Genomic DNA, 26662 nt, shown 5'->3' with positions numbered 1-26662 from the left:
TGGGTAGCCTATCCCCTCTCCAGAGGATCTTCCCGACTCAGGAATCGAACCGGAGTCTCCTGCATTGCAAATGGATTCTTTACCAACTGAGCTATCAGGGACTACTTATACTAAAAAATTGTTGCTGATCTGAATTTCACATTTAACTGGGTGCCCGGCATTTTATCTGGCAACCTTACTTACATAACATCCTCTTAGTAATTCTTGGTTCTTTGAAGAGTGTAAAATTGTGTTTCTATCTTTTAAATTTTGAAATTTTTCTTATTTTTTGTTTTAATGAAGTATAGTTAATTTACAATGTGTTAGTTTCAGGTGTATAGCACAGTGAATCAGTTTTATATTATATATAAAATTTTTTCTTGTATATATATATATATTTCTTTTTCAGATTCTTTTTCATTATAGGTTATTATAAGATAATGAATATAGTTCCCTGTGCTGTACAGTTGCTGTTTATCTATTTTGTATATTGTAATTTAAATATTAGCACATATATATATTTCTGCTAATTCCAAACTCTTAATTTATCCCCCCAAAAAGAGTTTGTTTTTAAATAGTTCAGTATTTGAATTTCTCTCAAGTAAGTTTATCGTATAGGGTTTACTGCAACCCACAGACGTCATTATTGTCGTTCCGTTGCTCAGTTGTGTCCGACTCTTTGGGACCCCGTGGACTGCAGCACGCCAGGCTTCCCTGTCTTTCACTGTCTCCTGGAGTTTGCTTAGACTCATGTCCATTGAGTTGGTGATGCCATCCAACCATCTCATCTTCTGTTGCCCCCTTCTCCTCCTGCCCTTGATTTTTCCCAGCATCAGGGTCATGACCATTAGCAAAGAGCTTACATTTCTTGCATTACAAAGACAATGTGCTTTGCAATTTGCAAAGCCAGCCAGGAGATGAAGGGAACAGGACCCTCTCCAATCTGCTAAATTGCTTGTTCTTGTCTCTGGCCACCGCTTCGGGACCAAGGACTCTGGGGGAGGTGTGGGGGTTCCTGGCCCCCTCTGCAGGTACCCCCAGTGGGTGCGGCACTCAGTGGTGAAGCAGCTGGGGTGGAGCCAGAACCTGGAAAGCGCCCGGGAGGGAGCTGGGAGAGAGTGGGCTGCCGGGGGTGCTGGCTGGAGTCCCTGAGGTCCCGGGTGCAAAGTGCCGAGGACTCTATTAGGCGGCTGTGAGTGCTCACCGGGGCACTTGACGGGAACTTTGGCCTCGTCCGTGCTCTGAGCATGAATTAACTCGAGGTTAATTCAGGACACCAGCCAGGAATGTCCCTCTGAGAGGCTCCAGGCCTCCTTCCATCTTACCTTCTGTCTTCTCTCCCTTCAGCAGCCAGTGGCCTCTAAAGGAACATGACTCTCCTTCCCAGGACTGACACCCCCAGGCCTTGTGCCGCCATGAAGGCCGCTCCCTCTAGCCTGTGTCCAGCCGCACTTCAGTTACCATCCCTGGCCTCCGTCCTGGCCCCTGAGGGGCTGGCAGCCCCTCTTACACATCCATGCCCCTCCTCCTGGAGCTTCCTGGCTGGCCTGCTGCCCACCCCCTCCTCCTCAACACAGTCCTGGCCACATTCTCCAGGAAGTCCTCCCCACGTCCAGGTGTGACTGGGGCCAATAGGACGACGCCCCGCCTCACCGTGGGACTCTCCCCAGTGTCTGCATTGAAGGAAACGCTGAGAACATCTCCCAACTCCTCTCCCCCAACCACTAGGACAGGCAACAATAACACCCGTAACAGGTGACACGCCCTCCCCCCCTGCCCTTAGAGAAGACGGTGCCAGGCAGGTGGGTACAAGAGGTGGAGGCTTGGAGGTGGCGAGGAGGAAAAGGAAGGGCGAGAACATGTGTTACAAGACTCCACTCATATGAAGTGTCCAGAACAGGCACAGTCATAGAGAAAACAGTAAGTGTTTTGGTTTCCAGGGCCTGGGGGCTGACAGAAATTGCAGCTCAGATGGTAAAGAATCTACCTGCAATGCAGGAGACCCAGGTTCGATCCCTGGGTCGGGAAGATCCTCTGGAGAGGGAAATGGCAACCCACTCCAGTATTCTTGCCTGGAGAATCACATGGGCTGAGGAGCCTGTTGAGCCACAGTCCACGGGTTTGCAAAGAGTCAGACACGACTGAGCGACCAACACTTCACTAGTGAAAGGGTAGAGTGTTTCTTTTGGAGGTGATGAAGGGTCTAAAATTGACCATGGAGATGGTTGGGAGATGGTTGTACAACTCTGTGAATGTACTAAAAGCCATTGCACTGAACACCTTAAATGAGTGAATTATGTGGTATATGAGTTGTCCTTCAGTTGCTAAGTCATGTCCAACTCTTTGTGACCCCATGGACTGCAGCACACCAGGCTTCCCTGTCCTTCACTATCTCTCAGAATTTGCTCAAACTCATGTTCATTGAATCCATGATACCATCCAACCATGTCATCCTCTGTCATCCCCTTCTCCTCCTACCCTCAATATTTCCCAGCATCAGGGTCTTTTCCAATGAGTCAGCTCTTCACATCAGGTGGCCAAAGTACTGGAGCTTCAGCTTCAGCATCAGTCCTTCCAATAAATATTCAGGGTTGATTTCCTTTAGGACTGACTGGTTTGATCAGACCCTGTATTGGGAGAGAAAAGTCTGGATTCAGAGGTGGCAGGAGGAAGGTGTGACTCGCAGGGAGGAGGCGGGGTCTGGGGATGGAGGTCAGTGAGAGGGCCGCCGGGCTGGTTCCCCTTGGCTGCTGTTACACGTGGCTTAAGACAGCTTGCATTTATCAGCTCTCAGTGCTGGAGGTCAGAGGTCTGATGTGGGCCTGGCTGGGATAAAGTCAAGTGGCAGCAGGGAGGTTCCTTCTGTAAATCCTGGGGGAGAATCCTTTCCTAGCTTCCATAAGCTGCTCACCTTCCTGGCCCTCTGGCCCCTTCCTCCAGCCTCAGAGCCAGCCATCACATCCCTCCCTCTCTGCTTCCCTGAAGGTGACCATCAGTGACTCTCCTCCCCTGGGATGACGTTGGGCCCACGTGGATAATCCAGAATGATCTCCCAGCTCACGATCCTTACCTGAACCACAGCTACAGGGTCCCTGCTGCCAGAAGCAATGACACAGGTCCCAGGGCCAGGATCATCATCCCTAGATGGGGGGGGGGTGGGCGGTGGGTGGAGGGGGGTTATTCTGCCCACCATAGGCATCCCCACCTGAGAGCAGAGAAATATGCTCCATAAATATGTGTTGAATGAAAGAATAGGGGTCAGATGAAACCAAATCTAGGCCTGATTGTTGGTCCTGGAAGTGTTATAAGAGCCTGTCCTGCTTCGAGAGCAGTGGGGTGGATGATGAATTCAGTGGGCATCTCATAAGTATTCATGCCCACCTGCCTGACTGCCATGAGACTTGGAGCTCAGCAGGCAGGTTGAAGAGTTCTAGAAATAGAACCTTTACACCTCCAGCTGTGCTGCCCAGGTCCAGTCCTGCGGAGGGTGAGATTAAGGGTGGCTTCCCCTTGGCCCCCCCTTGCTGTTCCAGGGGTGCTAAGCCAGTGCCTGCCAGGAGGCTGCCCCGCCCCTGCTAGGCACAAGTAGAAGTCAGAAGGAGGGGACCTGTGACAACTCAGTAAGTCCTTCCAGGCAAGCCGTTGTTCCCAACCTCAGGGAAATAATTAGACTATTGTGTGAGAAATAACAATTAGGCCATTAAAGAGAAGGGCCAGGAGAATCTGCCTTCCCACGCCCTACTCCTAGACTGACCTTCAACCCCACTGTGCAGTCTGTCTCCAATGCAGGTGTCCCGGTCCCCATGGCAACCGGGAATCATTTCACACACAGAAGATTATGGTCGTGTGGGAATGGGGAGCTGGGGAGACATCAAGGGGCAAAGTTTTCATTTATAGTACCTGAGTAGAAAGGTGTCAGAACAGGTCTCAGCCAAATTCTACCCAGATGACTAAGCTGGCCTCCTGACCATTTATTTGTCTGTCAACAGAATGGCTGTAGTCATAGGGTGCTTTTGGTCATAAATAATAGAATCTCTAACTCTCAGAAGCTAAAGCAAAGCTTTCTTTAATTTTTTTTTTTTTTTTGCATTTTAAAAACTGAAGTATAGTTGATAGTAATGCCTTCAATCATTTCACAAACTATGGAGGGAAGGCACTGAGTTGGTGAGATTGTCTTGGCTTTCCCCACAGTGACAAGATGGCTGCAGGGGTTCCAGGAATCACATACTCCGAGGGCAACACCCAATGCAGGGAGGGGCAGGTGGCAAAGGGCTTCTATTCTCACAGCTCTGTATCACCTTGTCCAGAAGCCCTGGGTGACTTCACTTTCCTGATCACCGACAAAACAGAATCACACAGCCACTGTCAGACACTCAAGCACTTTAAAGAAAAGGAAACGGGGGCAGGGAGCTTCCCGAAGTGTCTGATCTCTGCGGTGGATGGCCTGTGTCCCCCACCACACTCATGTGCACACATACACACTCACATTTGATCCAAGCAGTTCTAAGGTGTGAGGCTAACCCCTCCTCAGGAGTGGACAGCCCAGCAAGAACTGAAGCAATCAGGGCTTCCCCTTCCCCAGGCCCTGGGGAATGAGTGAGGGGTGGGCTCTGAGATCCTGCCCCACACTTTGCTTTTCTTTTAAAAATATTTATTTATTTATTTGGCTGTGCTAGGTCTTAGTTTTGGCATGTGGCAACTTCGATCTTCATTGAGGCATGTGAGATATTTAGTTGTGGCATGTGGGATCTAGTTCCCTGACCAGGGATCGAGCCCAGGCCCCATGCACTGGGAGCGTGGAGTCTTGGCCACTGGACCACCTGTCACAATCTGGAAGGAGGTGCCCACTGCATTTAATCAGTGGCCAGGACCTATCTGGAGCTTCAGGATACCCACTCTTTTTTTTTTAATTTTTAAGTCTTTTATTCAATTATATCAAAAGTATAGAGGGTTATTTTTTTTGTTTGTTTGTAATTTTAAGGTTAATATGGAAATAAGTGAAAAATGAACTATATGATGTCTGGATCAACGACCTGAATTTGTTAAGTGAATAACAAACATGCAATTTTCATTTTATTGGCTGACTTTGGCCAACAAGTGAAAAACACATCATTCCTTTAGATGACTGCTGTGGGATGTCTGTAGTATATGTCAGGTAATAAAGAATGTATCAGATTACAGAGTGACAGAGAGATTTATAGCAGAAGCTCTGATTACAATGATGGATGACTCAAATGGCAGAAGGAGCATTTTGCCAGGAGATGCAGAGGGATGGGCTTTGCATGAAGACAGCCCCCTAGAAGGATGCCTACCTCACATCCCCAACCCCATGGCTTGGGTGTGGGACCTCTCAGCCCCTGATTTCCTGCAGCCAGTCTGCAGAGGCACCCAGAGAGGACAAGTTCTCATTTTGCTTATAGCCTTGCGACTCTTTTCTAAGCGAATGGATGCATGCCCTTTCCTTAAAAAAAAAAAAAAGAGCTTGTAATCCACACCTGGTCTTGTGATCTTCGTTTTTCTTTTGGGGAGAAGTGGAAGCTTTGTCAGGGAATATGCCTCTGTAGCCGATGTTAGTGGCGTTCCTACTGCACATGTGCCCCTCGGTGGGTGAAGTTCAGCCTCTCCACCAGAGCATCCTGAGTCTTCCCCATTTCCAGGTGGGTAGCAGCCTTTGCACCTGGCAGGGTGGCCCCTGCACAGTCCTCTCATCCAAAGTGGCCAATTCGTGAACTGCCTTTGAACCACTCTTTCCAATCACTGCTCTCATCACAGCCCCATTTCTCCAGGCACTCAGACCCTCATCAGCCCCGAAAAACTCCCTCTTGAGGGTTAATTATTCACATGGCCTGGGACCCACAGCTGCCAAAGTCCACTCCGTCCCCTCCCCAACACTGGTAGAATCTGCCCTTTGGACTCAGGTGCCAAGAAGGAGAGAGTAATTGTTACTGGAGTCATTAAAATATTTTCTGTGAAGTAGATGTGAGTTGAAAATATTAGAAAACATAGAAAAGTATAAACAAGGAAATAAAACCATCTGTAAGCCCACTAACCAGAGACAAGGGCTATTAACAATTTAGTGTATTTCTGTCCAGGTTATTTTCCCTGAGTATAACTCAGCATCCTACTAGGTATACAGAAACCCCTCTAAATGTTTACAACATGGTATTTAATGCGAGGAATTGACTGCATGAGGATAGACCAGCTGACTGCTCATGAGAGCCAGTGGTAAGCTTCAGAACACCCAGTTCAGTGTGAATTCGAGATAAACACAAATAATGTGTTGGTAAAAGTATATCGTATGCAATATCTGTTTATCTGACATCCAAGTGCAAGTTTGACTGGGCATCCTGGTTTTGTTTCTTTCCCTCCGTAGGTTTGAATGAGAACCAAAGCAGGCGGTTCTGAGGACGTGTGGCTCTTCCTCGTCCCAGTACAGGCATACACACACGTGCACACACGTGCACACCCTCACACACCATGGCAGGGCCCCTGCAAGTCTTCCCGCGGGGCCCTCCTTCTACTGGTGTCCTGGCAGGGTGTCGACAAAGCACATAAAACCAAGTCAACCTGGGCCTGGCTAACGAGGCGTGGACAGGCCTGCATTCTGACCCTCACGCCTGCTGTGTGGACTTTGCTGAGATGCCAACCCCACTGAGCCCTGGGGTCCTCCTCTAAAAATGGGACCTACACATGCCTGCCCTGCAGGGATCCTGGACGGTCAATAAAATACCACAGAAGGAGCCCCAGCCTTGTAGCAGGTGTGGAATAAATGGGTATTTTCATCATCTCACACCCAGTTTGCACTCATTTGGGAGGGCCGGTCAGGAAGCCCCCCCACCACCAGCTGGGTGTCAGCTGGTGACTGTAGGGCACAGATCTGGGGCCTTCCATGGCTTTAGGGAGGAGTGTTTCCTGCCTCTGTGAGTCAGTGGCGGCAAGGTGGCCTCCCCCATCCCCACCCTGCCTCCAGCTGCTCTCCACGGCCTCCCCTGCTGGCTGAGGCCCGGTTCCCAGGACCCAGACTCAACTGCAAGGGCCTGCCCACTCACTTATTACCATCTTTGCCCTTGCAGGGAAGGAATGTCATGGGGGACTGGTTTCCCCAACGCCTCCTGTGCCCTGTCCCCGGGGTCCCAGCCGCCACTACGGGGGCAGGTCTGGGGGACCCCTGTTCACTTCCTGCCCCTGGCTTCTCCTCGTGGAGCCCAGCTGGCATGCAGGGGGCGCCAGGAGATGCGGGAGTGACCGCTTGACTCTGGGAGTCAGGGGTGGATGGGCAAGGCTGCTCCCTGTCTGGCCTCACCTGACAACTCTGATGCCCTGGGGGCCCAAGTCCTTGTGACCCACCTCCCCTGTGTCTTGCAGTGTTTTTCCTCCTCCACTTTCACCCTCTTCCTCCCCTTGCTGGGGCGCTCTGGGGCCCTCCCTAACAACGCCTGCCCACGGGCCCTCTTTCAGGCCCTGCGCGGGGCGGCCAGGTGCTGACGACTGCTCCTGGCCAGCCTGGGGGGCGCCTTCCCAGAGGACACAGGAGGAAGCCGGAGAGAAACCTGGAAGAGAAGATGGACTGCAAGGTTGGATCAGCTGTGACTCTGCTGAGCCCGATTTTGGGAACAGATGGTGCCGCCTTGACGCTCAGATGTCGCCATTTCTAACCAGAGTCTAGCAGGCTGTGACCCCTGCCATCCCCGGGCTGCTCCTGAACAAAGGCACTCAAAGCATCACGTGATTCTTGAGTTGCATTAGCATAGGGAGGATGGACAGGCCCCAACGGACAGCCTCGTACATGTTTTTTCCGGTACCAGGTTTTAAGGTTGAGGCTTCCTAGCTTCAGAGCGGCCAATACCTCTGAAGCCTGAGGCTGCCTGGCTCATGGACCTGCTGAAAGGACCCGCTGCATCACAGACGGTAACAGTGTGCTCCATCCACAGTGTCAGGAGCAGGCCACGTTTAGCCTTGAACCAATGCCTCACTCCTCCTGGGAAAGTCACTGGGGTCCACCTGCCAGGGGGTGGGTCTCCCCAGGCCTGTGCCCTGGGAGCCAGATGCTCTTCCAGGGCCCATGACCTACTGCCCCACCTGAAACTTGACCCAGACTGGATGGACTTTAGACCCCAAACGCTTTCGAGACAAATCACAAAAAAGCCGTCAGCCAACAAAGGTCCATCGAGTCAAAGCTATGATTTTCCCAGTAGTCATGTATGGACGTGGGAGTTGGACTATAAAGAAGGCTGTACGACAAAGAATTGATGCTTTTGAACTGTGGTGTTGGGAGAAGACTCTTGAGAGTCCCGTGGACAGCAAGGAGATCAAACCAGTCAATCCTAAAGGAAATCAACCCTGAATATTCATTGGAAGGACTGATGCTGAAGCTGAAGCTCCAATATTTTGGCCACCGGAAAGAACCATGGAAAGAGCCGACTTACTGGAAAAGACCCTGATGCTGGGAAAGATTGAAGGCAAAAAGAGAAGGCAGAGGATAAGATGGTTAGATAGTATCACTGACTCATTGGACCTGAATTTGAGCAAACTCTGAGAGATAGTGAAGGACAGAGAAGCCTGGCATGCTGCAATCCACAGGGTCACAAAGAGTTGGACATGACTTAGCAACAGAAAAACAACAAAAAAACAACTTATTCAGGTAATGTTCTCACCATTGCATCTTTGGCACCATGAGGGTTTGTGCTCTGACTTTGCATTTTAATGCTTTTGTTCCGTCTGCCCTGCATGTTTTATGGGCACAAACCACAAAAGTGAAGCGGGCGTGCCTGGAGCAGGTTAGGCTTCTCCCGACGTCTTCCCACATGTCTCTCCTCCCTCTCCCATCTCTGCTCCTCCAGGAGAAGCTAGGCAGTGCTATGGATTGATTTATGTGATCCCCCAAAGACATGTTGGGGTTCTTATCCCCTATATCTCAGAACATGACCTTATTGGGATTCAGGGTCTTTATAGAGGTGATCAAAAGCAAATGAGGCATGGCAGGCACCATGTCGAGCCTTGAAGGAGGCCCTGAAGAAGCCCCTGAAACAGCCCCAGAAGAAAGCCAAGAAGATGGACAAGATAAGGAGTTCAAGCAGATACAGAAGGAGGAACAGAAGAAACTCTAGGAGCTAAAAGCGGAGGCTGTGGGGAAAGACCCCTTGACCACAGGTGGAATTAAGAAATCTGGCAAAAAGTAAGCTGTTCCTGTGCCTAAGGCAGTGACGATCCTTCATTCCATTCTTGTTTAAACACCTGGATGTCCTGCCATAACGTCTGTTGCCACCTAGAGCTGATAATAGAATGAAGTGTTGTCTTGGAACCTATTGTCCATTGAATAATAAACTTGTGTGAAAAAAAATCATATACTGGCTCATCTTGTCTTTAGTACTGCTCAGCCATTCCTGCCTTAGCTGTGAGATGCACAAAAACCCAGCCCAGAATATTCCTGCCAGAGTGTGTTCTTTAGTGTTTGTTCTATCCTGAATACTACACCACCTGGAATCAACCAATTTGTTTGCAAAAAGGGGCTTCCCAGGTGGCACAGTGGTAAAGAATCTGCCTGCCAATGCAGGAGATGCAAGACATGGGGGTTCGATCCTGGTTGGGAAGATCCCCTGGAGGAGGAAATAGCGACCCGCTCCAGTATTCTTGTCTGGGAAATTCCATGGACAGGAGAGCCTGGTGGGCTACAGTCCATGGGATTGCAAAGAGTCAGACACAACTGAGCAACTGAGCAAAGCAACATAGCAGCCTTTTAAAAAAATGAAAGAAAATGAGGCATTGTGTAGACCCTACCCTGATATGACTGGCATCCTTACAAAGGGAAAATATAGACAGAGACAGACAGGTACAGAGGGAGACAGTGAGAACACAGGATAAGGCATCCATGAGACTGGGTGATGCATCTGCTAGCCAAGGATGGCAAGGATGCTGGCAGAGGCCAGGAAGGACCCTCCCCTGGAGACTTCAGAGAGAGCGTGGCTCTTTTCATACCTTGATTTTGGAGTTCTAGTCTCTAGAGCTAAGAGTAAATTTCTGTTGTTCAAGTTCCAGTTCGTGGTACTTTATTTTTCCAGTAGTAGTATACGGATGTCAGAGTTGCACCAAAAAGAAGGCTGAGTGCTGAAAAATTGATGCTTTTTAACTGTGGTGTTGGAGAAGACTCTTGAGAGTCCCTTGGATGGCAAGGAGATCAAACCAGTCAATTCTAAAGGAAATAAGCCTTTAATATGTAGTGGAAGGACTGTGCTGAAGCTGAAGCTACAATATTTCGGCCACCTAATGCAAAGAATTGGTTCATTGGAAAAGATTCTGATGCTGGGAAAGATTGAAGGCGGGAGGAGAAGGAGGCGACGGAGGATGAGATGGTTAGCTAGCATCAGTGACTCAATGGACATAAGTCTGAGCAAACTCTGGGAGATAATGAAGGACAGGGGAGCCTGGCATGCTGCAGTCAATGAGGTGTGGAAGTGAGACATGACATAGAGACTAAACAACAACAACAATATTAAGGCAGTCCTAGGAAACAATAGGGGGAGTCAATTCATCAAACACGGGGGAAGAAAGCTTTTTAAATAGTACCTTAATCAAGGGGTAATATTACACCTGATTTTATGTTCTCATTTATGAAATAGTTGCACATCAACCAGGACTTTTGAGAAACTGAATATATTTTCTTTTTTTATTGTTTAAACATTGTGATGGGTGCCTGTCTCGGTGCTTCAGCTCTTTTCTAGCTGTAGGCTTAGTTACTCTGGGGCATGTGGGATCTTAGCATCCCAACCAGGGATCGAACCGGCATCCCCTGAATTGGAAGGTGGGTTCTTAAACTTTGGACCTCCAAGTCCTGAAAAACAGTATATTTTCAAAACTCACAAGGTTCGCTTGCTAAGAACTTGTCTCGCAAAAGAAACTATCCCTTTGTAGACCAATTTTGTAGACTTGTTTTATCTACATCGTCACTCCTTTGGTCTTCTCAGAAATAAGAAACGTATGATTTAAATGTCACAGAATATGAAAAAAAGTGTGAGGCTAGCTCCTCTCCCAGGTTGGCACCATGGTCCTGCCTGACCTAACTTTGGAAAGTGTTTGGAACTGCAGTGTGAGATTCAGGGTCTTCGGTCCTGTTCAAAAAGCTCCCCTTTGCCACAGGGACAGTCTGCACGGGGAAGACTAGGAAAGTCACCATGATTTCCCTTGTCAATCTGTGCTGATGCCTGGTGTGGAAAATATGATGGTGTTTATTGATTCTGGCTGCAGACTGGGACTATTTTTAGCAGCTGGATTGGCCTGTAGTAGGCCCAGGGGCATCCTCTGCGTGGGGTGGGGGCAGGGCAGGGCCCTCCTGGCAGCCGCCCAATGGAGCCAGTGGAGGAACAGTGCCCACATGCTCTGACACCATCCTCGGCAGCCTGTGTTCTGCGTGAGCGTCCCCCACGTGGGCTGAGTGAGTCACCTTCCTAACTGTGCTTGGCAAACTCCTGGAAGGCTGTTGCATTGAAAAGTGAGCAGGGGGCTTGGACCCTGCCACACTCTGATCCTCTGATCCTGGCTGGTACCGGGCTCTGACCCCCTGGAGCCCTGTTGGCCAAAGGCGAGGGTCTGAAGGAAGCATGCCAATTTCTGTCTTCCTCTGCAGGCCCCCATTGCACATGGAGACCTAGCACCCTTCCTTCAAGTGGTCTTGTAAAATAGACACAGTCTGAGTCTGAACCAGAGTTTGCCTTCATGATGGTGGCTGTGGTCCCCTGGCTCGAAACAGGCCCTGCAGATGGGGGCCGCACTGTCCCCAGGCGGGGACTCAGCGTCCCTCCCCAGCGGGAGCGGCCCTTTCTCAGAGGGTGTGGACCACAGGCATCCTGTCCGCCCTCTTCATTTCCTGGCCTGGAGAAGACCTGAGTCAGTCCACGAAGCTGGTAGAGGAGGCCGCCTTCTGCAAAGAAACATAAATGCCAAGCAAGGTGACTGCTGCCTGGGACTGCCCTAGACAGGGCGTGGCCTAACCTCCTGAAGATCACAGACTGTCTGTACCAGGGCTTTGAGATCATTGAGGGTGACATGTGTCAAGTCTGTCACTTGGAAAAGGCTGGGAGGGAGAATCCTCTTGGATAATGTCCTGCAGGACGGCTCAGGACCTTGATTGTTCATCCCTTCAAGGACTCAAAGGACAGTGTGAGGGTGTACTTCCCATGTGTATTTGACTTCAACTTATATATTATTATTTTTTAGAAAGTAGCAGAAATATTTTATTTTACTAAACTGATTTACTTATTTGGTTGCCTCAGATCTTAGTTGCAGCATGCAGGATCTTTCTTTGATCCCTACCCCTTTACAGTCAGCCTCCTGCTTCCGCCCCAGCCCCTGGCAACCAGTGACCATTCCAGTCTCCACTGAATGAATTTCCAGAATGCCATCTCATGGAACCTCCCAGGATGTGGCTGTTGAATGTGGCGTTTTCACGCAGCATAATGCATTTGCGTTGAGTCCGTGTTGTTGCATGTACATGTCTGTAGTGTCTTCCTTGTCATCCAGATGATAGATAGATCATTGGGTTTTCTCTAGGATGGGGTGATTATGAATAAAGTTGCCATAAACATTTGCATACAAGTTTTGGTGTAAACATTAGTACTATTTTAAAAATATTATTTATTTAGCTGCATCAGGCCCTAAGGGGATTCTCAGGTAGCTCAGTGGCAAAGCTAGTGCAGGAGTCACAGGTTCGATCCCTGGTTGGGAAGACCCCCTGGAGGAGGAAATGGCAACCCACTCCAATATTCTTGCTGGGAAAAATACAATGGATAGAGGAGTCTGGTAAGCTGCAGTCTGTGGGGCTGCAAACAGGCAGACAGGACTGAGCATGCACACACATCAGATCTTAGTTGCTAGCATGTGAGATCTTTCATTGTGGTCCATGGACTCTCTAGTGCAGTGAGGGGTTAGCTGCTCCGTGGCATTGGGATCTTAGTTCCCTGACCAGGGATTGAACCCCAGTCCCCCGCATTGCAAGGTGGATTCTTAACTACTGGGCCACCAAGGAAGTCCCTGTAAACATTGGTTTTTATTTCTTGGGTGAATATCTAAGATTAGACTTGCTGGGTCCTTTGTTGAGTCTATATTTAACTTCATACTGAAAGGAGAAATGAAAGTCACTCAGTCATGTCTGACTCTTTGCGACCCTATGGACTGTACAGTCTATGGAATTCTCTAGGCCAGAATATAGGAGTGAATAACCTTTCCCTTATCCAGGGGATCTTCCCAACCCAGGAATCGAACCCAGGTCTCTCGCATTGCAGACTGCCAATCTGGGTCTTCCCTAGCAGTCTAGTGGTTAGGATTCTGCACCTCCACTGCAGGGACACTGCTTGGGAAACTAAGACCCCACAAGCTGCATGGCACAACGAAAAAAAGGAAAAAATGAGCGACAAACTGCCAACCTGTTTTCCAAAGTGGCTATACTAATCTGTGCTCTTGTCAGTCATTTATGCAAACTTCATTTGCTTTGCAACCTCACCAGCACTTAGCATTGTGAGTTGTTTATTTATTTTTTTAAAATTTTATTTATTTTGCTTTTTTGGCTGTTCTGGGTCTTCATTGCTGCTTAAAAGAAGAAAAAGTTGCCAAAGAAACAATGCAAATAAATTTACTGGAAGTGCAGGACATGATTTTCCTGTTGAAAGCATGAACCAAGTTTCTCAATAAAATATGAAACAAGGTGCATCATATTGAAATTTTAAAACACAGGGGGTTAAAAAAATTCTAAACATTTACAGAAGAAAAACAGTGGGATATTCAATGCATCGGAATTTCTCAATAGTGTTATAGTATTAATAATATTGGAAAGCAGAAAATAGTGGGGGCAATGCCTTCAAAGTTTTACTTGGAATTCTTTATCTATACAAACTGTCAAACAAAGGACAGAATAAAGATGTTTGAAAATATGTAGCATTTTTAAGAACTAAAAATTGCACCCCACGTGCATCCTTTCTTAGGAAGCTCCTGGAAGGTGTGCTTCACTTGAGTAAGAAAATAAACCTAGAAAGAGAAAGACATGGAACCCAGGACACACAGTATATAGCACAGAAAAATACAAAGACATTCTCACTGAAGTTGAAGGGAACTCTCGGGAGGACAGCTATGCCATAGTCAAAAAGCCAGTCCAGATACAAATGGGAGGGAGCTCCAGACAGGATGTCTCCACTGGAAAAGCAAACAACAAAACAAGACACGCATGCTTACCTGATGCGTGTGATTTGGTTGGGATGAGTTTTTCAGTTTTGTCAGATTCTAACATTGGGGGAGAAGTGGTCCATGTATGTGTGTTAGTCGCTCAGTTTTGTCTGACTCTTTGCAACTCCATGGACTGTAGCCCGCCAGGCTCCGCTGTCCATGGGATTTTCCAGGCAAGGATACTGGAGTGGGTTGCCATGCCCTTCTCCTGGGGAACTTCCCGACCCAGGGATTGAACCCAGGTCTCTCACATTGCAGGCAGGTTCTTTACCATCTGAGCCACCAGGAAAGCCCAAGGGGTCCATAGTACATAAAAAATTAAGTGTATGAAAAAAAAATGAGTCAATAATTAACTTCAGGAAAAACAAAAATTTGCACAAGAAAAGAAAGAGTATCTTGGTGCTCTAAGAGACTTTCTTGTGACATTTATGGAGTCATAATAATGCCACTCTTGAACACTGATTTGGCCAAAGATTGTGATATAATTGTGAAGATGATAAGTAGCATGGAAGAGTCTGAGAGTGTATGGAGGATGGTGGAGGGTACTTTAATAAGTGAGCTAAAATGGAAAGAGCAAACAAACAAGAAATAGTGTAGTAATCATGTTAGTTAAAAATGTGAAGGTAAAGATTAAAAAATAAAAACAGTTAAGACATTTGAAAGTAAGTAACTCAATGGGGAGGGAATGGGAGATGGGAAGGGGTGTGGTGACAAACAGAAGCTTTGCAACACTGACTTTTAAAAGAATGTTGTAAAAATTAATTAAAAAGGAAGGAATACTCATCTTAATAAAAATTACAAACTCTCCTCTCAGGAGAAAATCTGAACACTCCCTCTGAGCTGGCTTTAGAAACCCAAACCCAGCCATGTGGACATCAGGGCAGGCATCCTAGGTTGCCTGAGATTCTCCTTTATTCTGTGTCCGGTGACTGCGATGGCCCTGGCCGCTGAGCCAGCTTACGCACACACACAGTCTGGGCCCAGGCTTCCGTGACTAAGTTGGAGTCGCCTCCTGGCTTTGGCAGGTTTATGGGTTGGTACAGGTGGATTTATGGCTGTGCAGGCAGACACCCGGTAACAAATGAGGGGTTCCAGCATGTTGGGCTGGTGACACAGACATCTGGGAAAATGGAAACCATCCACCCAGCGCTCTTGTCCTTTTCCCTGCTGTTTTCTGCAGTCTTTCTGTTTTCTTTCCCAGTGGAACCTAAATGCTGGTATTTAGGCAGCAAAGGAGTTTGGGAGCTTCTCTGACCAGACAGAGGTTTCCTGTCCTGTCCTGACACTCCTCGGACACACCTTCTTTGGTAGTGGACAGGAGATTCTCCAGCAGGTATCACTCCCATCCATCTTCGGGTCCCTGCTGCCCCAGGGCGGCACGTGGAAGGCAGGGATAGCCTGTTCTCATCCTTTTGCTCAGACCACAAGGTCACTTCTGATTTTTGTGTCCAGTTCTGAGACATCAGAGCCCATCTGTTTAACTCGTGTTTGTTTCCTGTGGTTGTCATAACAGATGTTACAAATTGGTGGCTTAACCAAAAGATATTTATTTCCTCACAGTTCTGGAGGCCAGAGGTCCAAGATCGGGGTGTGGGCCAGGCTGGCTAGTTTCATCTGAAGGCTTCCTTTCAATCCTGTCTCCTAGCTTCTGGCGGTGACTGCAGTCCCCGGTGTCCCTTGGCTTGTAGATGGCTCACTGCGATCTGCTTCCACCTTCACGTGATCGTCTCCTCCAGGTCTCATCGCATTGTCCTCCCTCTGTGTCTGTGTTCACATTTCTTTTTCCTTTTAAGGACACCAGTCCGATTGGGTTTAGAGCCCATGCTAACCTAGTATGACCTCATGTTAACTTGATTACATCTGCAAAGACCCTGCTTCTAAATAAGGTCATGTTCACGGATACTGGGGCTTAGGGGCTGGACGTATCTCTTAGGAGGACACAATTTAATACTCTGTTGGCTGGCTCCACCTTCAACGGCTGCTCAAGACTTCTTACACTAAAAAACCCCTTCTTTGACATGCTGGCCCTAGAAGCTACACTCTTGTCACTGTCCCTCTTCCCTTGTCATCGAACTTCTTGCAGATGTCCTTCTCTTTTCCCATCAGTAGCATCCACCCAGCCCACGCCTTCTTTTTGGTTATGCTCCTCACCCGTGTCCGCTGCATGCCCAGCATAGGTGCTCAGTGGTGACCCAGCTCTCCTGGCACTGGCCTTCTCCTTAAGGGCAGGCAACTGTGACCTCTGCAGAGCTCCCTCAGGGGTGGGACAGACCACCACCAGGAACCTGATCTAAGTCTCCTAGTATGGAGAGACTTATGGTACCTCCAGAGTCACTATTTGGGGTGGGAGTTCGCACTGGGCTGGAAACTGTAGCCATTCTCCAAAGAGTGCCAGGAGGTGCTCCATCTGAGCTTGGCTTCCAGAACAGGTTTAAGAGCTACACTGCTAACCACTGGGCTCACTGCTAAGGACCTTCACCTTTTTCTTTTTTTTTTCTATTCAAACATTTTAATTTTTTGTTTAAAGAGTGATATAGACTAACTGACTCAATGGACATGAGTCTGAGCAAACTCCAGGAGAGAGTGAAGGACAGGGAAGCCTGGTATGCTAGAGTCCTTGGGGTCACAAAAGGGTTGGACATGACTCAGCCTCTGGACAACAACTACAACAACATGGACTAATTGGAGAAACACTATGGTGAATCTATAGAAAGTGAACATCATTATTTTAAAACACGTAGTTTTAAATTTCAAAGTACATGTAATTAGAATTAACCTAGCAATTAAAGACAATTTCCAATAAAAAGGTATGTTTATGTTAAACTCCCAGTTGTCTCATTGTAAATAGTTATTTTTACAGTCAGTAAGAGTCAGTAAAAAATAATGCTTTTCTAAGCAGCTTGTATATGTATTGTGGAGTCCTATTATACTTTACCTGTATGCAGGTCAGGAAGCAACAGTTAGAACTGGACATGGAACTACAGACTGGTCCCAAATAGGAAAAGGAGTATGTCAAGGCTATATATTGTCACCCTGCTTATTTAACTTACATGCAGAGTACATCATGAGAAACGCTGGGCTGGAAGAAGCTCAAGCTGGAATCAAGATTGCTAGGAGAAATATCAATAACCTCAGATATGCAGATGACACCATTTTTATGGCAGAAAGTGAAGATGAACTAAAAAGCCTCTCGATGAAAGTGAAAGAGGAGAGTGAAAAAGTTGGCTTAAAGCTTAACATTCAGAAAACTAAGATCATGGCATCTGGTCCCATCACCTCATGGGAAATAGACGGGGAGACAGTGGAAACAATGTCAGACTTTATTTTTTGGGCCCCAAAATCACTGCAGATGGTGCTTGCAGTCATGAAATTAAAAGATGCTTACTCCTTGGAAGGAAAGTTATGACTAACCTAGACAGCATATTAAAAAGCAGAGACATTACTTTGCCAACAAAGGTCCGTCTAGTCAAGGCTGTGGTTTTTCCACTGGTCATGTATGGATGTGAGAGTTGGACTGTGAAGAAAGCTGAGTGACGAAAAATTGATGCTTTTGAACTGTGGTATTGGAGAAGACTCTTGAGAGTCCCTTGGACTGCAAGGAGATCCAACCAGTCCATCCTAAAGGAGATCAGTCCTGGGTGTTCAACAGAAGGACTGATGCTGAAGCTGAAACTCCAATACTTTGGCCACCTCATGCGAAGAGTTGACTCATTGGAAAAGACCCTGATGCTGGGAGGGGTTGGGGGCAGGAGGAGAAGGGGACGACAGAGGATGAGATGGCTGGATGGCATCACCGACTCGATGGGCATGAGTTTGAGTAAACTCTGGGATTTTGTGATGGACAGGGAGGCCTGGTGTGCTGTGATTCATGGGGTCATAAAGAGTCAGACACGACTGAGCGACTGAACTGAACTGAACTGATTATACTTTAACTTTTTTAAGCAAGAATATTTTTATAGATAGTGAAAAGACAAATTCTAGCCTTACCCTAAATGAATTATCACAAGTTTTAAAAAGTACAAACCAGCAGGGTTGAACTTCTCTGGTGGTGCAATGGATAGGAATCTGCCTGCCAATGCAGGGAACATGTGTTTGATCCCAGGTGCAGGAAGATTCTACATGCCCTCAAGCCACAACTACTGAAGCCCACACATTCTAGAGCCTGTGGTCCGCAATAAGAGAAGCTACTAAAATGCGAAGCTTATGCACCACAGCTAGAAAGTAGCCCCCGCTCTCTGCAACTAGAGGAAGCCTGTACAGAACAGAGAAGATCCAGCGCAGCCAAAAATGAGTAAATAAAATCTTAAAAACAAACAAATGAGCAAGGTTAATTACATCAAAACAAAATAAAATAGTGTTTACTTGGACTTCCCTGATAGCTCAGATGGTAAAGAATCCACTTGCAATGCAGGAGACCCCAGCTCGATTCTTGGGTTGGGAAGATCCACTGGAGAAGAGAAAGGCTACCCACTCCAGTATTCTGGCCTGGAGAATTCCATGGATTATATAGTCCATGGGGTCTCAAAGAGCCGGACACGACTGAGGGGCTGTCACATTCAATTAACAAAGAGAAATATTTGTTATTTTAAAATAACAAACTTTTCTTAAATAACACTCATCTCACACTCCCAGAGGATAAATGACACACAATTTTTGTTGTTTTTACAAAAACAAGACTTTGACATTTTTATAAATCCATAGATAGATAACTCTTAATTAAATCTTGAAAGATTTTTGCCATTAATTTAAAGCATGTTGTGTTTTAAGAAGCTGAAAAAGGAAAATGAAAGTGTAGATTTCAGTTCTGTTGGTTTTATTGTCCCCTTTCTTACGTTGTTTTCAAAATGCAGTGAACAGGATATTCTCAAGGCAATAAAAAATCAGAGCTACAGGTCAAATGATTTTGGTGGATGATAAAGTTTGGACATTTCTATATAATAAGAGAAAGTATTTTCTACCAAAGTTCGGAACTTGAGCTTCCCCCGTGTGCCCTCAAAGGTCAGAGGTCAAACCAGTGTGCTAGAGACTGAGAGGGGCCATGGTGGGGGCTTCCCAACTGACCACATGATGCTGGACAGGCACCCTGGCCTTTGGAAACCTCAGTTTTCTCATCTGGAAAGTGGGGATGATGGTTCTTTCCTCCTTGGGTGACTGTAGGAATTAAACAAAATACACAAAATACTCAGGCTCAGTGCCTGGCACAGAATCGGAGCTCAATACACAGCAACCGATTATCCATTAAGCGTAGATTTCCTGTAAGCAGTGGCCTCCGGTGCCCCGCTGGGCATTCAGGGTCAGCTTGTGAGCTGACGGGCACACTGCGATGACTCGCCTCCTGCAGGGCCTACTCTGGGGCTCCTCCCTGGGCTGTGACAACGGCGCTTCTCTGTGACAATGAAGGCAAACAGGTTGGCACCGTCAGCTGGGCTCAGCCGGGTCCTCCTGGGAAGACCAGTGCGAAGGGGGCAGTTTTCAGAACGCAGGCCCCACCCTGCTCTGATTCCCAGTACAAGGGACTGCGGCTGTGGGGTCAGGTTGACGCAGAGCTTAGAACTTGGAACTGGAAGCCCTGGGCAGGGCCTTGGGGGCTGCCAAGTCACACGGTGGACCTATCTGGCCATTCCCTGCCCAACGCCTGGCACTGGGGCATCCGTTGCCTGGAGGGAGCCTCCCTGGGCCTCCATCTTCCTCACCTGCCTCCCACGTGCGTCCCTGATTCTGCGGTCTCTCTGTTCCCCAAGCCAAGTTGGTGTCACGTGGATGGACGTTCACTCAGGGGTGGGTGGAGATCAGTTTGGTACATTATTCCTCTTGTGAATGCTTTATTTGTTTAACTGTGATGAAAACACACACAACATGAATGTACCATTTTGACCATTTTTAATTATACGGGTCAGTAACATGAAGTCTGTTCACATGGCTGTCCAACCATTGCCATGGCTCCATCTGCAAAACGGTTTTATCTTTCCAACCCTAAACTCTGTCCCCATGGACTGCTCACTCTCACAATCACTCCCACCCCTTTCCCCCAGTCCCTGGCCCCCACCTTCCAGCTTGCTGTCCCCATGAGTTTGGCTTCTCTAGGGACCTCGTGCAAGAGGAATCGTATTTGTTCGTTCATGGCTGGCTTCTGTCACTGAGCAGTGTGTCCTCAAGGTTCATCCATGTTGCAGCAGCTGTCAGAATATCCTTCCTCTTAAGGCTGAATACCATTGCCTTGAATGAATGAACCACACTCTCCTTGGACTGCATTCCAGTCATCCATCCATGGACACTTGAGGGACCTCTTCTCTTGGCAACTGTGAGTCATGCTGCTATGAACACAGGGTGTGCAAATATATGTTTGAGCTCCTGCTTTCAATTCTTCTGAATATATACCCAGGAGTAGAGTTGCTGGGTCATATGTCCATTCTATGTTTAATTTTTTGAGGAATCATAAATGTTGCATTTTATTTATTTTTTATTGAAGTATAGCTGATTGATAATATCATGTTAATTTCAGATGTACGGTACAGCAATTCAGTTCCGCACACGCATATATTCTTCAGATTCTCTTCCCTTATAAGTTATTACAAAATATTGAATAACCTATGCTACACAGTAGGTTCTGGTTGCTTATCTATCTAAGACACAGTAGGGTGTATATGTTAATCCCAACCTCCTAAGTTATTTCAATGTTGCATTTTAAAACAGTGTCGAAAGTAAGTAAAAATGCAGTGTCGAAAGTAAGACATCAAGCTGAATGGAGAAAGTACCTGGATCTTGCCGACCCAGCCAGACCGGGGCTGGAATTCTGGCCCTCCATAATCATAGCCAAGTTACTTCACTTTCCTGAGCCTCGCTTTCCTGGTCCATAAAATGGGACTAATACCGTTCACCTTAGGTCATGCGGAGTTCTGAGAAATTTTAACTGCATTAGGAATGTTGGAAAGGCTAATGGCTTAGAGCAAGGGTCAAAAGCCATGCTATGCACCTGTTTTTGTGCTGCCCGAGAGGCAGGAATAGTTTTCACATTTTTTGAGGGTTGTAAAAAAACAAAGAATATGTGTCAGAGTCAAATGTGGCCCGCAGAGCCTAAAACACTTACTCCCCAGGACTTTTTAGGGAAAATCTCCTGATTTTCTGATTTTACAGAACAAACTGTAAATGTACCGAAGTCGGAGTACTTGGGTTCAAGGACGAACTATGTGACCTTGACCAAGTCCCTTTGTACCTTGGTCTCCCCATCTGTAAAATGGGGATAACAATGCCCATGGCCTATTGTCTAATCTCCACCTAGTCTCTGCTCAACAAGGCCATGCTTGCTCCTTCTAGCACCTTCTGTAATGCATGTCTCCTGTTTTCTCTGTGGTCTGCCTCCCCGCCTAGGATGGAAGGCTCACCTGGGCATGGATGTTGAGATGCTTTGCTTGCTGACGTGTCTGTGAACTTTGCAGGGAGCAGGCACTAGGTAGATATTTGCTGAGAGAACTCAGACCCCTGGGGAAATGTGAAAACCAAACGTTAGCACACAGAGGACATTGACACAGTGCTGGGATGGGTGAGTGCCCAGTGCAGAGTTAGCCCCGAGCTGTCATGAGACCTCTGGGTACTTGGGGGAGGGGGTGATTCTTCCCACAGGGCAGGTTCTCAGGGGTGTCTGCCCTGGGCGCTGGCCCAGCCTAACACAACTTGGTAGAAAAACAGTAGGAAACAGTGGAAAAGCTTGCTTCCTGGAGGTTGACACATGGGGTGTGGTGCCCGCAAGTGTGCAGACCAGCCCCATGATCCAAAGCAAACATGGTCACCTCCCTGAGGACCTGCCCAACTGGTCCCCACACCTTCCTGAGGACAGGCGGTGAGATGACAGGTCCTGTTTGCTACAATGTCTTCAAGGAGTTGGAACCCCCCCACCCCAGTTGCAACACCCGGCTTTGCCTTGTTGACCAATGCCTCCACTCCAATCCCTCAGGTGACCACCCCTCGATCACCCACTGGAAGGCATTGCCTCCATTTGACAGATGAAGCATTGAGGCTCTCAGAGCCGAAATGATCATCAAGCTCACTGTTATGGTGTCGCATTGCTGGGACCTGACCCAGGACGGCATGGCACGGGGTCTTCTACTGTGCAGAGAATGGGTGAACAGATGATGCACTTAAGGGGGCATTGGAGTCACGGACCTTCTGGGGAAGAGGTGGGAGGTCAGACCATCCTTCTGGAAAAACCAAAGATGGGTGGGATGGTTCTCCAGGCTAGGCCTGTGACTGGGGGTAGGGACTAGGAGGCGGGGAGCAGACACACAGACTCCTCTCGGATGATCTGCAGCAGAAACCTGCAGATGCATGGGCTACCCCACCTCTACAGATGGCTCCCCCGAGGACAGGGGGCTTAGATGTCAAACCCCAGAGTCAAGGCGATCTCTGTGAATCTCCATGGCCTTTCATCGTGGCCACTGCAAGGATGACTCACTCTCACAGACGTGCTGACCTGGTTCTTTTCTCAAAGCCTGCGTTTATTATTTTTTTTTTTTGTGGTTCTCTCCAGGGCAGGTCGTGCTCCCAACACAGAGGCTGGGGTTGGGTTCTGGGGGAGGGTGGAGGCAGAGGTGGCTGGGAAGGAGGGGGGTGGGGGAGCAGGTAGAAGTGGCTTTGTTGACAGATAAGTCAACTGATGTCAAGGCATGTCAGTACCTCCCTTAGCAGGATATGCAGGTCGAGTGACATACCTGAAGTTCAAGAACAATTATTAGCTAGCAATCCGCTAAGACAGTCTAACAGGACAGCCCCCAGTTTCCCAGGGCAGCAAAGGAGGGCATCAGAGAAACCCAACTGCCTGGTTCAGAGAAATGATCCTCACCCATTCCATCAGAGGCAGAAAGGGAAAGTGAAATCGCCCTCAGGAGAGAAACAGAAAGCCCTCGGAAGGGATTCCAGGCCCTCACCCCTCTTCCACAAGCTCAGGGGAGAGGCTAGGGTGCAGGGATGAGGAGCCGGAAAAGAAGGAGCAAGATCAGGTCACCTCCATGTGACAAGAGCTCCCTCGTCACGTTTACGGCATCGTCACTTAGACTGTGTACTCTGCATATAAGTTAAATAAACAGGGTGACAATATACAGCCTTGATGGACTCCTTTCCTGATTTGGAACCAGTCCATTGTTCCACATCCGGTTCTAACTGTTGCTTCTTGACCTGACTACAGGTTTTGCAGGAGGCAGGGAAGGTGGTCTGGTACTCCCCTCTCTTGAAGAATTTTCCACAGTTTGTTATGATTCACACGAAAGCTTTGGTGTAGTCAATAAAGCAGAAATAGATGTCTTTCTGGAATTTTCTTGCTTTTTCTATGATCCAACAGATGTTGGCCATTTGATCTCTGGTTCCTCTGCCTTTTCTAAATCTAGCTTGGATATCTGAAAGTTCTCGGTTCACATACTGTTGAAGCCTAGCTTGAAGGATTTTGAGCATTACCTTGCTAGTGTGTGAAATGAGCAGAAATGTGCAGTAGTTTGAACATCCTTTGGCATTGCCCTTCTTTGGGATTGGAATGAAAATTGACCTTTTCCAGTAAATGTTCATTATTAACACATCAACATGCTAGACAACACCCACAGTCACCATGACAGTTCCAAGGCCGAGCATAAAAGGTCAGAAAGTGAGTGGTGGCCCAATTCCTGGAAACCTCTGCCCCTTTCCCAAAACAGTTGCAATACTCCTCCCACTCAACTGTCTCTGAAATTACCCAGCCCTCTAAAAACGCTGGGGCCTTTCACCTACTGAGATGGACTACAGTCTGTCTGTGGAGTGTGTATCTCTCTGAATAAACCTCCTTTTACTTTACTAAGGCTTGCTCTTGAATTCTTTCCTGCGGGAGGCCAAGAACCCACACTCAGCACCCATCATAGGGACTCACCTGGGACCTGGGATGTGAGCACCCTCTCGCACCTCCCACTCTTTCTTGCAACACCACCATGGGGTAACAGTGCCTTCATGCATTTTCAGGCTCTGGGCAGTAACTGCTGCCTTGCCTGGGAACCAGATGGATGGCATCACCGACTCCATCGACATGAGTTTGAGCAAGCTCCAGGAGCTGGTGATGGACAGGGAGGACTGGTGTGCTGCAGTCCATGGGGTCACAAAGAGTCGGACACGACTGAGCGACTGAATGGGACTGAACTGGGAAACAGGAGTCTTACCCCAGGGCCCCCTGCCCCGAGGGCATCTCTGACACCCTGGAGAAGGTGTGCAGGTACCAGTGCTCTTGGCGATGCTGTTCCCGTCGGTGGCTTCTCAGCAGGGACACAGAGGGACAGGGACAAGGATGCTCTGTCCCGGAGCTGAGAAAAGTTGGCAGTTCAGCAGTAAGATGGAGGGTAGTAGCTTCTACGCATTCGGGCTCTGGATTTGGTTTTGTTGTTGTTCAATCGCTCAGTTGTGTCCAACTCTTTGAGACCCCATGGACTGCAGCACTCCAGGCTCCCCTGTCCTTCACCATCTCCCAGAGCTTGCTCAAACTCATGTCCATTGAGTAGGTAATGCCATCCAGCCATCTCATCCTCTGTCGTCCCCTTCTCCTCCTGCCTTCAATTATTCCCAGCATCAGGGTCTTTTCCAATGGGTTGGCTCTTTGCATCAGATGTCTAAAGTACTGGAGTTTCAGCTTCAGCATCAGTCCTTCTAATAAATCTAATAATAAACGGGTTATTTTCCCATTAGGATTGACTGGTTTGACTTCTTTGCTGTCCAATGGACTCTCAGGAGTCTTCTTCAGGATCACAATTTGAAAGCATCCATTCTTTGACGCTCAGCCTTATTTGTGGTCCAACTCTCACATCCTACTATTACTTCCTAGTACCTAACTACTGGAACAACCATAGCTTTGACTAAAGGGACTGGATTCAAACCTCAGCCCCACCCACCCATAACCCTCCCCTGGCACTTCCCTCACCGCTAAAATGGGCCTGGGGTGAATGTCTGCCTCCCAGGATCCCTGCACCCAGCCCAGCCCACGGGCGGGCTGAGGATGGGCAGATGGCTGGGACCGCTTCTCCCTCGTCCATCACCCACCATGGCTCCAGGCTGGGGCCGGGCCTGGGAAAGGCATTTCAAAGGCCAAGTGGGCTGCCAGGAGCCGAGATCAATAGGCCCAGCCACTGGTATCAGTGGAAGGAAGTAAGCCGCCAGCTCCCACCTGAGGGATGAGATAAAGGTGGAAGTGGGCAAGCTCAGGATGCCCTACCTGTGCTGGGGGACATGCCCTGGGGAAGCTCCCTGAGGACAGAGACATTCCTATTGGCTTTGTGACTTTGTCCAGGAAATCTGAGGTGTATACTCTGGCCTGGCCGGCAGCTCCTGATCTCCCTTCGCCTTCAATGAGAGGAAGGTTGACGACGCCTGCCTGCCTTCACTAGCTGGCTGGTCTAGAATGATGGAAACAGCATTGTAAAAACCTCACGGATGTCAGACCCACCTGGACAATGCAGGGAAATCTCCCTCCTCGAGGTCCTTGATTTAATCCCATCTGTAGAGTCCCTGTTGCCACATAAGGTAACATATTCACAAGTCCCAGGGGCAGGACATGGGCATCTTTGGGGAGTGTCAATACTCTGCCTCATGAATTCCTGCCAGGATTTCCCTGCTGCAGTGCAGGAGACCTGGGTTTGATTCCTGGGTCAGAAAGAGGCCCTGGAGAAGGAAATCACAACCCACACCAGTATTCTTGCCTGGAGAATCCCAGGGATAGAGGAGCCTGGCAGGCTGCAGTCCATAGGGTCATAACAGTTGGACACGACTTAGTGACTAAATCACCACCAATATTCTGTCTACTACGTCCACCAAGTAAGAAGCAAAGAGACAAATCTGACTTCAGGGTGTAACTGGTAATATGGAGATGCTTGGATGGAGTGCAGCTTCTGCTTGAGCCTGTGATCCCAGGAATAGCTCTTAAGAAATGGAAACTTTGGCCAAAAGGGTTGCAGGCTTGCATCTTCCAATGAAAGACAGTACCAAAGTCTGAATGCAGGACAAACTGAATCCAATGAGGCAGAGACGGGGATAGAAGGAATACGTCTCTCTCTGTGTTTCCCAACCACAAAGATTGAGTCCCAGGGATGACTGGTGCTTACTTAGTGTGGGCGTCTGCGGGTCTGGTGTTAACTCCTCCAGGTCTCAGCAACCTGGACATCCAGCCGGGTTGGGTACTGAGTCTGGAGGATGTTTGCTGGCGTGTGTATTGGCAAGGGGGTCTCTCCCAGACATCTGCTGTCCCAGCTAGACCCAAGTCAGCGCTGTCCTCACATTGTTGCAGGAGGAAGTTCTCTTGGGAGGCACTGCTGTGAGCCAAGTGAGCAACTGCTTCAAACTTGATAAGAAACAGGCTCCTCCTTGCTATATTTAAAGTGCATAACCCACAAGGACCTACTGTACAGCCCAGGGAACCCTGTTCAATGTTACATGGCATCCTGGATGGAAAGGGAGTTTGGGGGAGAATGGATACATGCAT

The 26662-nt window shown here is 48.2% G+C and overlaps 1 long non-coding RNA gene across 1 annotated transcript; it reads right to left on the bottom strand.

Annotated features, from left to right (window-relative positions):
- Positions 1–20367: 20367 nt before the first annotated feature.
- On the bottom strand, positions 20368–26399 carry LOC122445370. Its single transcript, XR_006270518.1, has 3 exons — positions 26286–26399; positions 21570–21666; positions 20368–20498 (listed from the first exon to the last, which is right to left on the bottom strand). It is a non-coding gene; the product is annotated as an uncharacterized LOC122445370 (long non-coding RNA).
- Between the last annotated feature and the right edge of the window lie 263 nt (positions 26400–26662).

The sequence above is a fragment of the Cervus canadensis genome, chromosome 7 (assembly GCF_019320065.1).
Source record: "Cervus canadensis isolate Bull #8, Minnesota chromosome 7, ASM1932006v1, whole genome shotgun sequence".
Lineage (NCBI taxonomy): Eukaryota > Metazoa > Chordata > Mammalia > Artiodactyla > Cervidae > Cervus > Cervus canadensis.
Note: the sequence above shows the minus strand (reverse complement) of the source record. Positions and strands in the feature narration are given on the sequence as shown.